This window comes from Cylas formicarius, unplaced genomic scaffold (genome assembly GCF_029955315.1).
Source record: "Cylas formicarius isolate icCylForm1 unplaced genomic scaffold, icCylForm1.1 PGA_scaffold_3__17_contigs__length_32017465, whole genome shotgun sequence".
NCBI classification, from domain to species: Eukaryota; Metazoa; Arthropoda; class Insecta; order Coleoptera; family Brentidae; genus Cylas; species Cylas formicarius.
In genome coordinates this window covers 18,940,900-18,955,053 of record NW_026844326.1, presented here as the reverse complement: position 1 = coordinate 18,955,053, position 14,154 = coordinate 18,940,900, and the positions used below count along the sequence as shown (strand labels likewise).

Genomic DNA, 14,154 nt, shown 5'->3' with positions numbered 1-14,154 from the left:
TTCCGCGTTCGAGAATCGATCACTGCTTCACGAGAACCAATTGAAACAGGTCGTGTTTTGTTTTTTTGGGCCGCGTCTTCATTTCATAAATAGTTCCTGAGAATTCGTATAACAGACACCTATTTTATTTACTGCGTTTGTAAACAATAAAAAAAGTTGACACAGTAATACTTCTGACAAATACACTGCAAAGGTCTAAGTCCCGACAACCGACAAACTAAACCTACAGATTGACAAGCGCTCACAGAATATGTCTATTTTCTAGATGTAACGTAGAAGTGACGAATCCAATCGTAAACATAATGAAGGTCTTCATAGATATAAAAGTTCGCACACCTATACCGTATTTGTCAAATATGTGACAATATACTCCCCACTCACTCTGATTAACTATAAAAATTAAAAATAGTTGTTGATATATTGATGTTGACTAGTATATTATTATGGTTACCCTCATAGCCAGAGCTACTAAGCACTGATCTGAGGGTTTTATTAGATAAAAACCCCAAAAGAATTTTCCCTTGAACCAGCAATATCGTTCAATATCACTAAGTAATAAATTGGAGGAATTCACTCTTAAAACACACACTTCTCCGATCCATCACTACCTTTTCTGAGATAAGATAATAAAAAAACAAACACGGACTTTGGACTTTATGTGGCCTCCTTTTAATTATAATATAGTCTGCAAAGTTGGAAGGCGCGCATTGAAATTTTCGTCTTTTTCTCCCGCTTCGTTGCACCGGAATACCAACATTACATAAGAAAAGTGGGTACGTACATAAGAACTTAATGATTTGCATTACAAATCACACGCGCACTGCCCAACAAAGAGAAAAAAAAATGACGAAATCCGTTGAACCGTTTTCCATTTAGCCGCATGCCCACGCTTACGAAATCGAAAAAGCCGCTGGTCTTCCAAACACATTTACATAACACGTATTTTTACCTAATTATAATTAGAAGCCTATCGCGAAAATAAACGACGTTGCCCGCGCTCGGTGGGTATTCGATCGAAAAATCCATAACCGTTGAGTCAACAATCACCGAACCGAATCGAGGAAGTTAAAAAAAAGCACCGAGAGGACAAAAATATTGAATTAACAATTGAAACCCTAATACAGAAAGAAAACAACTTGGATAGACTCAGCCTACGTGACTTAGGTGAATGTTCGTTCGTCGAAGGAGAACACACGTAGGCTATGCCGCGGCGATGCCAAGTCGAGAGCGACATTGCCGGCTCGCCGACGACGTAGACGTTGCCGAGCCAGGTCAACCGGAAAGGTGTTTCGACATAACAACGAGGAGAAATTCGATTTGAAAAAACGTTGCGTGCCTTGCCTCCTGTGGATATAGGCGATTTTAAATTGATTACCCGCTAGTACTTAATGATCGATGTTTATGGCGGTGCGCAATAACTATTATGACTACTTAAACTTAAAACTTAAAAATTTATTTTCTTGGCTACATAATACGGGCAGCAATTTTCCGTACCTGGATTGTTAAAAGAATGGAAAGCGACTTGCTTGGTTAGATTACAAATAATGTGGATAATCTTCTGATATAGGAAAAATCCCACCGTGGTAAAATAAAGAGACATTCATCCATTTTTTTTTCCAAATTTATGTTCAACGTGCTTCATACGTCTTTCCGAACTTAATAAAGGCGAATAACGGCGGCAACATCGCAAAACACTTGCTCGGCGGACACGACGCGGCACTAATAATGGCCGCCGAGCTGACTCATCTATATCGACGGTACTGAAAACGTTCGGCCAGTGTTATTTTTGCTTCGAACTACGAATATCAAACCGAGTGGTGACGCTTACTCCGTTTCTCTCCAGTCGTCGAGAAGGATCGACGCTGGTCGGCTACAATAATAAGATTTGTATTTGTTTTGCGCTTTGCAATATCGCAGCAACTGTTTATTTTAGGTTGGTCGCATTGTGCGCAGTTGCGTAGTATAGTCTATTACGCGGTCAAAAAAATATCTACATTTACGCTCAGGCTCCTTGCGGGCCGTTCACGATTATTGAGAACTTGACTGACGTGGGCGAGTAGGAAAACCTGGTACATAAAACGTCGGGAAGTGTGATCTGGTTAGTTAGTCCCTTAGTAGTGTACAAGAAGCAAAGTGCAGACGTACTGGATTAAAATGTGTATAGGGCGAAGAGAGGACGCAATAAGTTTTAATTAGCGTCAGGCATTGGCGAGCCAATTTTTTAGATTTTTAAGTACAGTTTTACAACTGAAATGATTGAAACAACCTAATTTATTATTAGTGAAGTTTTAGGGTCAATTTGAAAGTGACTAATAGAGAAAAGTTGCATTGTTAAGAAATTAGGTACATATATGTATTTAAAAAATACGTTTTTGAAATCATATTTTTGTGTTTACTTGGGTGTGAAAATCTAATTGACTTTTGAGTTGACCTGCACGCTTGCAGTAAAAAATTGAAATAGTTTCATTATAGATGATTGGAAAATGAGGAACTGGTATATCACCCATTGATTAGTATCTAAATTCAAAATTTCCTGAGAATGGACTTCGAGGAAAGGAAGTAAGTGGAAATATTCAATTCTATGTTTCATCTATTAAGTTTTCCTCCCAATTTAAGAGTCAACGGGACGTTTTAACTATAGATATAGCAGAATTTGATTAATAGAATGCTGCATTACACGCGATCCCACAGCTACTTTTTCACCTGGCACTGACGTTTTTGTAGAGTAATTTAAAAACCATAATTTTCAACCCACGAGAAAACGAAATTTTGTCATATTTCTAGTCGTCGCGCACCGATACGGAAATTATTTTTGTTGCTACTACCGAACAAGTTGACAATAATAAATCGATAAAATAATTTTACACAGACATCCGCTGGTTGAATAATTTATGGTTTTAATAATAATCGTTGCCTGTAATCGATTAAAATGAAGGACGATGAGACTGGTACAACAACATACACCGTCTAAATGCACAATGGGAGGAAATTTTGTTAAAAATTATGTAAAACGTGGACATATATATTCAATAAGGTAGTATCATTAGTTTCTAGCTTAGTAGTAGCAGTAAAAATGGTTAAAGAGACGGTAATCAGACATATATATATATATATATATATATATATATATATATATATATATATATATATATATATATATATATATATATATATATATATATCAATATTTAATGAATAGCTGCTATATGAAAACACATTCTTGCGACTTAAGTCAGTCGAGGGGAAATATATTGTAGAAGATTTCCGCGTTGCGAAGTATTAATTCAAAAATATTTAGTCGGATGCCGCTGGAACAAATGAAAAAAAAACTATAATAACAAAAATGACCGACGTACAGACTTTTGTGATTTTTTTACGACATAACCCGGTATTTAACTTTTGAAAATTTTTACGATGATATAACCGCAGGTCTACCTAGCATGGGTTTCTCTTTGTAACACTCAATAAATAGATTCGCAATTCCACAAAGATGTTCCAGAACCCTACTTCGATACTTCGTGCATACAAATGCTGAAAGCTGACGGATTTGTGTAGAATTTCATCGGTGAGATTTCCCGATTATTACTACTCCATGCAGTGAAAAATCCATTCTTACTTTAAAATGTTTATTGTAAATATAAATGAATGAATATTTATTTAAAAAAAAAGTCCTTCTAAATAATCACTATCGTCATTGGACCCACATTAATAATTAACTGTGGCACTAGTCGACCTCTGTAAACATTTTCTTCGTCGATCACATGTTCTACACTTTTTTTCTAACTAGAAGCAAATATTTTTTCTTCAGTTCTAATTAATTCTATTGCCCCAGACCTAAATTTCTGCAAGGTGTTGTTTCTTCTTAAATCGGGTTTCACCTGCCTCCATATCAGTTCTATAGGATTAAAATTGCAGTGATATGGTGGAAGACTTTGACCGAATTGTCCATATCATACTTCTTATCAAACGTTTCCGTCTTAAGAACTTCCAATAACTACTTCTTTGAGTAGGAATTTTCAAGATACATATCATTTTCAAGCAAAAAATAGAAATAACTCCAAAGCTTCGGCGGCTAAGAAACTACTGGTTCATAAAACTGACAGCATGCTCCGATTTCACCAACCCCCACAAATCAACCAATAGCAAACTACGAAAAGATCCATTATAAGTTAATATGTCATTATATTAAACCCTTAAATTAGAAATCAGTTTAAGCTTTCTGATGTGTTTTTAATACAGGAGATCAACCTATCTATATCTAGCTACCTCAAGCAGGGACTATATATAAAGCACATATATATAAAGCACACTAATATGAATTCATACAACAGTTTAATTAAAGAAAATTTCCCTATTCTTAAAATACAACAGGCCGCACGGCACAGCTCTTGTCGGCTGACATCTTATATACCCTGGCTTGTGGTACACGTGCTGAAAAGAATGGTCCCTTCCGCTTTACAACAGGGAGACCTTAAACTCATTCCGAAGCCAAAACCATAAAAGTTTGTGAAAACGGTATATCTTTGGGCGAACTTTACTGGCGAATACCTAAAAAATTGCATTACCGCTCATCTGCGAAACCTACCGCCTGTAAATATCCAAAAACTTGATCCTACGTGCTCCGTTTTTTCCTCGCCGGATTTTTTTTATGCGGTTTCGTATAAATTACACCCAAGGCGGCGCATTGCATCATTTAGACGCCACCGCTCCCGCTAAAAACGTCGCGGCGCGCCCGCCATCTTGGTGATAAACGATGCGGGCCGGCGGAATTATATCCTCCCTCATCCCCCAGCAGCCCGTTTACGGGGCGCGCGAACGATAAATGGCTTTGCCGGGATATGGAGATATTGGCCTCGCTTCGCTGCCTAGGTGGGTAAGGTATGTCCCCGTTTCTCACACAGGGCGATTTATAAGTTTGGACAACTATTTTTAAATCACTTTTATCAAAAATATGAAACAACATAAATATGAAATAACAAAATCATACAAACGTAGGCCCGCAAATGCTTAATTTTCAAAATACGGGGTTGTTGAATTAAAAAAAACACGTTTTTTACAATATTTGTAAAATATGATATGTCGTTTATAATAATAAAGGGCTAATTGGGCTTTAGGCAGATTAAAATTGTGGTATCTTAAAGAATAATATTGTCAAACAGATTTGTTATTCTTGTCTTTCAATAAGCCCCTAAAAAGACGACTTTAGTTATTCTTGAGTATCTTGTCTCCCGTTTATATGAACGTTTTTTTTGTTGGTCCCTTTGATATACCATAAACTTAGTTCTAAAAAATTAACTCTAAAGAAAATGATGACAATGACTATCGGGTTTATTGCACACGTGAGTTTATTTACTGCTATCAGTAAATAAATCAGAAATTCTTTTTACAGAACTTCTGGATTCCTCCTGCGTCGGTTTTTGCTGAGTCGAAATTGCTGAAGTTTCGCCAATCATCCTGTTGGCTTCTTCTGGATTGGCGAAACGTCAGCAATTTCGACTCAGCAAAAACCGACGCAGGAGGAATGCAGAAGTTTTGTAAAAAGTATTACAGTAGCCTGTGGAGGTTTCTTTGAAAAAAAAAAGAGAAATTATTATTAAATGTCTATGAAAAGCTTTCAAGTGATCACAGAGGAGAAAAAATTAGAAGTTCACAAAATGGTTGATCGAACGACAGACCCTTTGATTGTATCTATTACATCTAGAGAAGGCAGTTCCTCAATTCAGAAAGAAATAGTATTTTAACAACATATATTAACATAATTGCATCGTCATCCGGGGGATATATGTTATGGGATATATAAAAAAAAAACCAATGCAACAAAAATTGTAGGTTTTATTCTGATTTTTTTTCATTTAACTCAAAACTGACATGAATTTTATAAAACTGAAATTCCAATGCCAAAATGTTATATTCTCATAGATTATTGATTGTTGTCTATTATGAAGAGATTTTATTACTCCGCACACATTGCAAATGGAATATATCGCCAAAGTGCTGCACCAATTTCCTATTTATACACAGAACATAAAGTTTAAGTTTTTTTCAAAATATAGGCAGTCAATCTAAAAGAACTTCACGTCACCTACTCTTTTGGCAACACAAGAGTCACACCGGGTCATTTTTTTCAATATTCCACTGGTAAAAATTAAAATGAAATGTTTTTCAATCATAGCGGCAAAAAACTTAAATTAAAACTTAAGTTTCATCCACCCCAACCACAACAATTAACAGTTTCACTCTAATTAACACTAAGAGAAAAAAGTGTGACCAGACTTTACCATCGCGGGAAGAAAAAGGTTTAAAGGTGCATACAAATCAAATAGCAGTAAATAGAGATAAAGAGACACAGGCGGTGAGGCAGGCAGATAGGTATTACATATAGGTATTAAACGTTGGTTTACGGATATATTTATAGAGCGCAAAAAGTGGAAAAGAAAATGGACAACTTAACGATCAACAAAAACAATCTCCACGATGCGTCCGTCTGTGGATAACGAAAGGACTAAAGTCTAGGGTCACGAATTCAAGCTTCAGCAAAATAAGTTCGTTGAACCTGATGACTTCATTACTTAATTGTCGCTTATAATACTCATTGCTTGAAACATAAATTCACGTATCTTGTAACATTGACTCGAACGTATGACTAAAACGCTCGCAGCGACAATAAAAAGAAAAATTCTCGATTCCCACCAGCACCGCTATCCGCCACCGACCGCCGCGTACCGCACCGTTGGTTATCATCGACTTTCCAAAACTCAAAACCTACATTCGCCGCGTCGCATTCAGAAATGTGCATACGTAATGGTGTCGTTGCATTGTGCTGCATGTAGTAACCGGCACCATATTGTATGCATCTGTCCTCCTGCAGTATGCATGATGCAGGTGAACTGAATTTTTAACAAGCTCGTTTTTTCGCTGTCGACAACACATGCGATAGCCCGCAGTTCTGCGAATAGAGTTCCGACGTACGCGACGCATAACCAATAACGACGAGGCAAAAATAAAAAACCGTTCGTTGTTTAGCTCATTGAGACGTCTGCACAAACAATTCCGCCCTCTTCTTCGATTTCAATGAATTCTTTGGCGGTTTATCTAAATTCAAACACATTGAAAGTCAGAAAAAAGCTAAGTTCGTGTTTATTTTATTAATATTTTCATTAATACAAAAATGAAACCGACGACGATCATGTATCTCACTGATTATTCATTTTTGCATGGACTCTTACTAAGCATTCTAAAAAATACGGTAAGGTAATCACACCACTCTATAAAAAAACGATGAAACGATTATTTCAAATTACAGAGCTATAGCACTTCTATCTGTTTTTTCAAAAATCTTCGAAGGAGCACTGCATTCAAGATATTCAAATTTTTTTAAAAGTCGAGAACTTTTTCCAGCAAGCAAAATCGGTTTTCGAAAAAAAGCGACCAACACAGGATGCCATCCTCTCTTTATATAAGCATATTCTTGGCAAATTAGAGGAAAGGCAGCAAACAGCATGCGTTTTGTTCGATCTACAAAGACCATTTGACTTGGTGGATGTTGATATTTTAGTGGTCAAGCTTTGTTCACATGGTATTAGAGGCAACGCCTTAAATTGGTTATATGGTTGGTTTATAAATGATGCGTTTTCTTTTTTCTCCCATACAACTAAGATCGCCTTTTCAACACGGGATTTAAATAAGAGTTTAAGCGTACTAACTTCAATGAAAGCACAATCCAACAAAAAAGTGCTGTAAATTTCGTCGGACTTTATGTAGACTCGAGACTCTTCTGATTCCAACAGGTGGATCACATTCTCAAAAAACCTTGTTTATTGCTTGGTCATATGGAGGCCCCGCCAACAGATTTCTTTTCTCTTGTTAAGAATGTACTATTTCTCCTATATTTATTCCTATCTTAACTACGCCTTGATTTGTTGGGGATGTTCCCCAGGTGCGGAGCAAATCTTTAGGATGCAGAAACGCATTTTACGGACTATGCTGTTTAAGCCGTGGAATTTTTCATGTCGAAACTCCAATCTTTATATACGGAATCTTAACATACAAATAAATACCTAAGCACCGATTGTCTCTTACATCAAATAATGCCTTTGTTTTGACCGTAAAAATTTATAACAAATTGCCTATAGAACTGAAGGATATAGCTAGTTGAACAAAATTCAAATTTACTCTTAAAAACAAATTGCTACGCCTCGCCTATTACAATATTAAGGATTTTCTTTCGTTATTATGAATTAATTAATTATACTAAGATAATTTTATATCATATTTGTATTATACTAACAATATTCAACACTTGCGACCCAAGTCTTATATAAATAAAGCTAACTTATCTTTATCTTTAAACCAATTTGACTTTCATTCCAGTTTTATGACTACACGATAGAATATAGGAAACTGGCGATGTACACGCACATACAATCCCCGAAATTTCCGAAGAGGCTCGAATCTGACGTGGAAAATCACACTTTTCGCACGCTAGATCGGTGTATAATTCGGTATTTTAGAGAAGGGAGTTGAATAAAAAAATTTACATTTGGCGTGCGACTGAACTATTTTTGTTATTACGTAGGTAATTAATAATGGAAATAAGAAAATCACAAGTGTTCAGCAACAACTGAGTACTTACCAAAAATGTGTTTTCAAGACATTTCTATTTTAAAATTGATTTAATTGCCCCCGTCTCGATTCGGAAGAAGTATGTTGGGCATATTTAAATTTCCTTAGTAACCATATCGTTTTTGAGAATAGCGTTGGTTATACTGCGAATCTCCTTATCTCTAATGTCAAGATCGGCTGTTAAAATCGCCACCAGCGGATCCAATATTCGAATTATTCTTATTTTCAGATTTCAGATACTGAAAATGATTATTTCGTGAACTGTCATTTATTGGATACTGCTTATAATAATATTGGAGATATCTAAGGGGTGGTGAACTAAGATTTGAACAAAAAAAGCTGCGTGAGCTCTTCCGAGAAAATTTCAGTTCTAAAAGGAAAATATCTGACATTGTATCCCCCATTTTAAGGGCTTCGCAAACCAAGAACAAATTCTATCTCAAAATATTTGCTCTCTTAGTTGTTTTACATTTAGTAATCCTTAAGTCGTTTTTACAATTTTGCAAATTGACTATAGAGACTTCGTCAAAACGATTCGAAAAACTATACCAATGTACTACCTAGTACACTTAAAACGCCAAGTCATTTTGGTCAAAATTGAAACGTTTCTCAAACTAAACTTGTATATCGGCATGCGGGTACCAAAACTCAAGGCACCTCTGATTTAGAAACCAGTCAGGCTCTTCAGACAAACAGGTATATTTGTGTACGTTATACCTAAAAGGAACAAGTGAAAGTTGGACATGCCTTTGAGGCCGACGAGAAGGGAACAAAAAAGAATAACAGACTCGGTCCAGTTTATAAATAGCGTTTTAAAATAAATCGGCGCTGAGACTGTGCGCGCGGTCGCTTTTCAGGATTTTACGAAAATAAACTGAAAAATTCACTACAGGCCTTCGAATGATTAATTTTTCGAATGCCAATAGGCCTCGGCTTCCTCCTATCGGCCTTCGATATTCCGAATATTTTAGCAACGTTAATTAATCGAAGCAGCAACGAAATTTTTGTGACTATTATACGATTCGAAATTGCGCCAAACAATTTGCGATGGATATATTCACCACATACGAGTACATCAATATGGGGCAAGGTTTCGAAATAAACGAAGGCCAGACTTAAACATCCTTGAACGGCGATTGTGTATTGATTTTACTCATAGAAATGGTGGTCACATTTAAGCCCTAACAACTAAATTGTTCGGACGATGTAAAAAATGATAAAAAAGACATTTTTATATCTATTTAAAAATGTTTTTTGCTTTGTCAATTGAATAATCAATTTACGCACATTACGATAGCATACAAAGTGCTATCGTAATAAATTATTCTTTATTTCGCATGAGTTACATAGCAAAATAACGGAAACATACCAAATTTGCTGACAAATAAATATTCGAACGCGAATGTTTATTGACCAAGAAATCAATGCTACCCATGCATTGAGGGTAAAATGTAGTGTCAGTTCGTTTTGTTTCTTTGAAGTTTGTATAACAGTTGATAAGAAAATAACGCGTGGTGTTGCAACAAACAAAAAAGTGCGAGAAATTATCGGTACTGCAGAGGCAAACTTAAATGTCTCCAGAAAATGTTGTAGACAATGGACGTCTAAGTCTGGTTTAAGTTATTACGAGGCAAGTTTACAATTTTTTCTGTTTCAATATAAAAATTATTAATATTCTATGATCTACTTTTGTTAAAGGCAAATGACAAACCATTATTAACGTCTATTCAGAAGAAAAAACGTTTGGATTGGGCAAAATCTAAAATATCCTGGACAACGGAAACGTGGAGTAACGTTATCTTCAGCGACGAATCAAAATTTGATGTGTGTGTAGGCGATGGTTTCTTGATAGTGTGTGTTATTTAATCAAGAATTTTGAAATTAGAATAAGATATAAAACAACTATAGTTATCCATATATTTTGAATTAAATAAGTTCGTATAATGTATATAAATTATGAATAGATCTAGATTTGTCAAAAGAAAATGTCAATTTAAGTGTATTAAATAGAGGAAAATTTGTCATCCAAGCCAACAGAAACAAAGTTCTCGTAAATGCAGAATCAGTTGAGGCTTACACAGCTTGTCGACTCTCCTGCGTATATATGCCATTGATTTCAACCAACATTTTATGCTTGAGCGTGACTATCTGATGTTTAAAACCATATTTTCCTATAAGTTTTATTTTAAAACAATAACCAGCTGGGAAGGTCACCTTTGCGCTACATATGCGCGTGACCAGCTATTATTTTCCTACTTTAAGGAAACCTTTATTAAGAATATACAACGATAATTTAGTTCCCATATTGTATAATGTCATCCATCTCTTAATTATTATATATTACACTCCTCCGAAACAAGCACATATTTTCAAGGATTCCTTTCCTTAACAAGCACAGTTTTTAAATGTTTCTAGGAGATTTAGACGGCAAAATAATCCTGAAAATAGCAACAATACATAAACACTCATCGAAACTGTTAATTGTCAATTATAAATTTTGAGGGAAATGTCAAACAAATTTTTCTATTGGTTGCTATTATTTGATAACTCTGCCGTCGCTAGTGCTGGAAAAATTTGACAGGTCCACTTCATAACCTTAGCCGTCACACTTAGAAAAAAATATCTGTTTTCCGGATCCATAAATATGCCACCGGAAATGGAAAATATCCGAATATCATCGCAATACCGGCCAAATTTAATAACGCCGAGCGGTTTGACTATTTTATGGGATAAATATAATCAAATGGGTCTCGAAAATTAATAGCAAGCGCCATTAGCGTTTTATCTGTAATTTATGCAGTTAAATCATCGCAATATAACCGGGGCTATCTTATCGACGCGTCTCGTATAAATGTGACAGATGCTCTAATTAAAGATTATAGATTATACGACAGATAGAACGTATTGATCGCGATTTCGTGGGTATTCGCCATCGATGCCGAAACCGTTTATTATTAATTTTTTTCAGGCCTAATACGCTGATGAATGGAGTTTTCGAAAAGTCGCAACACACGCACTTCTTAAGTGAAATAACTAATATTATTTAAATATTACAAAACTAATTTAATCAAATTCGAACAACGTTAACAAACCCAAAATATTAGCAAATCAAAGGTTGCTTGCGTTGCAGCTTGGAGTTAGTTACAATCTGCTCTGTTTCAGAAGAAGCACTAAAAGGGGTAAAAAATTATTGGCAGAACATAAATAGGAAGCGCCACACCGGGAACTTTTCAGTGTTGAACTATAATTAGAACTGCTAGAATTCAAAAAAGTGGCGAAACATCTACGAAATTCCAAGCAGAATTTTAAAAAAATACACTTACAAATCGTTGAGAGTTCCTACACCCAAGAGTATGTGTGGTGCGTTTTATGATACAATTTACATTCAACTAAGAAATTAATTACTGAAAATTAAAATATTCTCATGATACACAGATGCTTTCAGCGCGCAAGTATAGAATGAATGTAAAAGTTTGCACAAATGTAACCCATTATGTAATAAACTATCTAGTTTTGTAATAAGTCCGTGAAATTATTTTTGCTTCAAATAATCTGTGCTCAACTCATGCCACCATACTTGGATGTGTAGCGTTTCAATCTCCAGATTCGTTCTCTACTTTTCTTGGCAACCGGGGCAAATGGCATCGGTCTGATTTTAACAAATTAATAAATTTCTTCTTACTTCTTTCTACTCTTATCCTCTGTGTTATTCGTCATATATTCCGTGACCTTGGCAAAAATAATATACGGATTCATAGTTTAATTAATAGGGCCGATAACTGAAGCCAATAGAGCTTGTTAGAAACAAACAAAATTATAATAATGAGATTTGTATTTTTTTAAAAATATTTTTACTCCTGCAACTGGGATTATTCCAAAGTTTTAGTGGTGTTGATTATATTATCGAAACGTAGTTAGTTTAGAGATGTCTTTCGAATACATTATAACCAATAATTGTTGGGAAGACACCTGTTTCCCTTTCTAATGCCACATTCGGTTAAGGTTCGGAAATTGACCATTTTTTGACGTTACAACAATTTGTTAATTTTTAAGGGAGCTTTTTAGTTTTCAATCAATTGCAACAAAAACATATGCACAACAGTGATTGAGCTTTTGTGTTGAGTACCGATTAAATGAGGCAGGCATCATCAAAAGACCGTATTATTAAACCCACCGTATTATTAAACATTCTAATGACTTTTTAAGACAATCGTTTAAAAATGCAATAAAAATTGCGTTTCATTACTTTTAACACTTGGAAGCATCCTTGAAATACTTTAGCTGGATAATAGTTACGTTTTAAGTTTTCATTTAATTGTATTAAAATAGAGCGCCTCAAGGCCGTTCGCATTATAGAAATGAAAAACGCGCATACGAACAATTTTACGGCCGGTGCGTACTTTTCTAATTTGGTATCTATCCTTTGCGTATTTTGAAATAGCTCCTATCTATAACGAGACGCGCTTGTTTGTCGAATGCAACGAATCAAAAGCGGAAAAAGTTATTTTGCGAAACAAAAATGTCTTTAATTTGCCGCAGGCAACGCTCGTTATGCTGCAGAATAACGAATGAATATTTTTTTTTATTAAAGGAAAACAATGCCCGGGAGATGTTTCCCTATTTTCGTGTTTTTGAGTTTAATTAAAACGAAACTGAATTAAATTCGTCCGCGGTAATCGAAAAACAAACGGACGAAAATGGGACTCATATTTTTCCTCCTTTTTTCCCTCTCTTCATTTTTGTGATTACTTAAGCACTTAGCATAACATAGTTTTTTATAGTTAATTGTAAGTAGTATTACTACTCCTACTAGTTACGTAAAAGGTTCACTATATTTTTTAATTTGCACCAGTACCATCCGTAAGGGGAGGGGGTAAACCAGATTTGATTGTTTTGGTGTGATCTTTCTATGTTTCCAAAAATTAGAGATTTACGAGCAAGTTCGAGCCTTGAATTATGTTAAAAATTCAATATTATAAAACTGAACTGAGGTGGCTTTTACTTGATGAAAATCCATTTATCAAAATAAATAAGAACTAAAAGTTCAGATTTTCAAGATATTATATATTTTTACATGACAATTGTTTCGACAACACCGTGTCTTTATCAAATGTGACATTTGATAAAGATACGGTGTTGTCGAAACACGTCTGTAAAGGCAACAATTTAATAAAACAATATTAAATGATATGTTATGTTCCTACTTATATCTAAATTTTTAGGATTACCAACAGTTTAATGTTTGACATAAATTTAATTAGTCAACATGTCTCACAAATCCTTGCAAGTTTCTAGATATTACATTAATTATTTGGTTTGCCTTCTAGTCCTCATCGATCTGATATGCAATAAAAAACATATTTAATATCACACCAGTGAAAAAATAATCACGGGACACGTTCCCTTGCTGGTAGTTATTAATGGGATTTTAACGTGAAAAGTCATTTGTCCAGTTCTAAATATATGTATACATACGAAAGACATGAATTTCACATTCGTCGCATTAAATATTAAAGTTCTAAGTGCTCAGTC

At 35.0% G+C, this 14,154-nt stretch overlaps 1 protein-coding gene and 1 long non-coding RNA gene across 5 annotated transcripts in view; one reads left to right on the top strand and one right to left on the bottom strand.

Moving 5' to 3' along the window:
* LOC132699381 (protein split ends) overlaps window positions 1-14,154 on the bottom strand; it is a 136,430-nt gene that overhangs the window by 75,088 nt on the left and 47,188 nt on the right. The window lies entirely within an intron of this gene.
* Window positions 1,826-3,037, top strand: LOC132699383 (uncharacterized). Its single transcript, XR_009618502.1, has 3 exons — window positions 1,826-2,098; window positions 2,473-2,559; window positions 2,617-3,037. It is a non-coding gene; the product is annotated as an uncharacterized LOC132699383 (long non-coding RNA).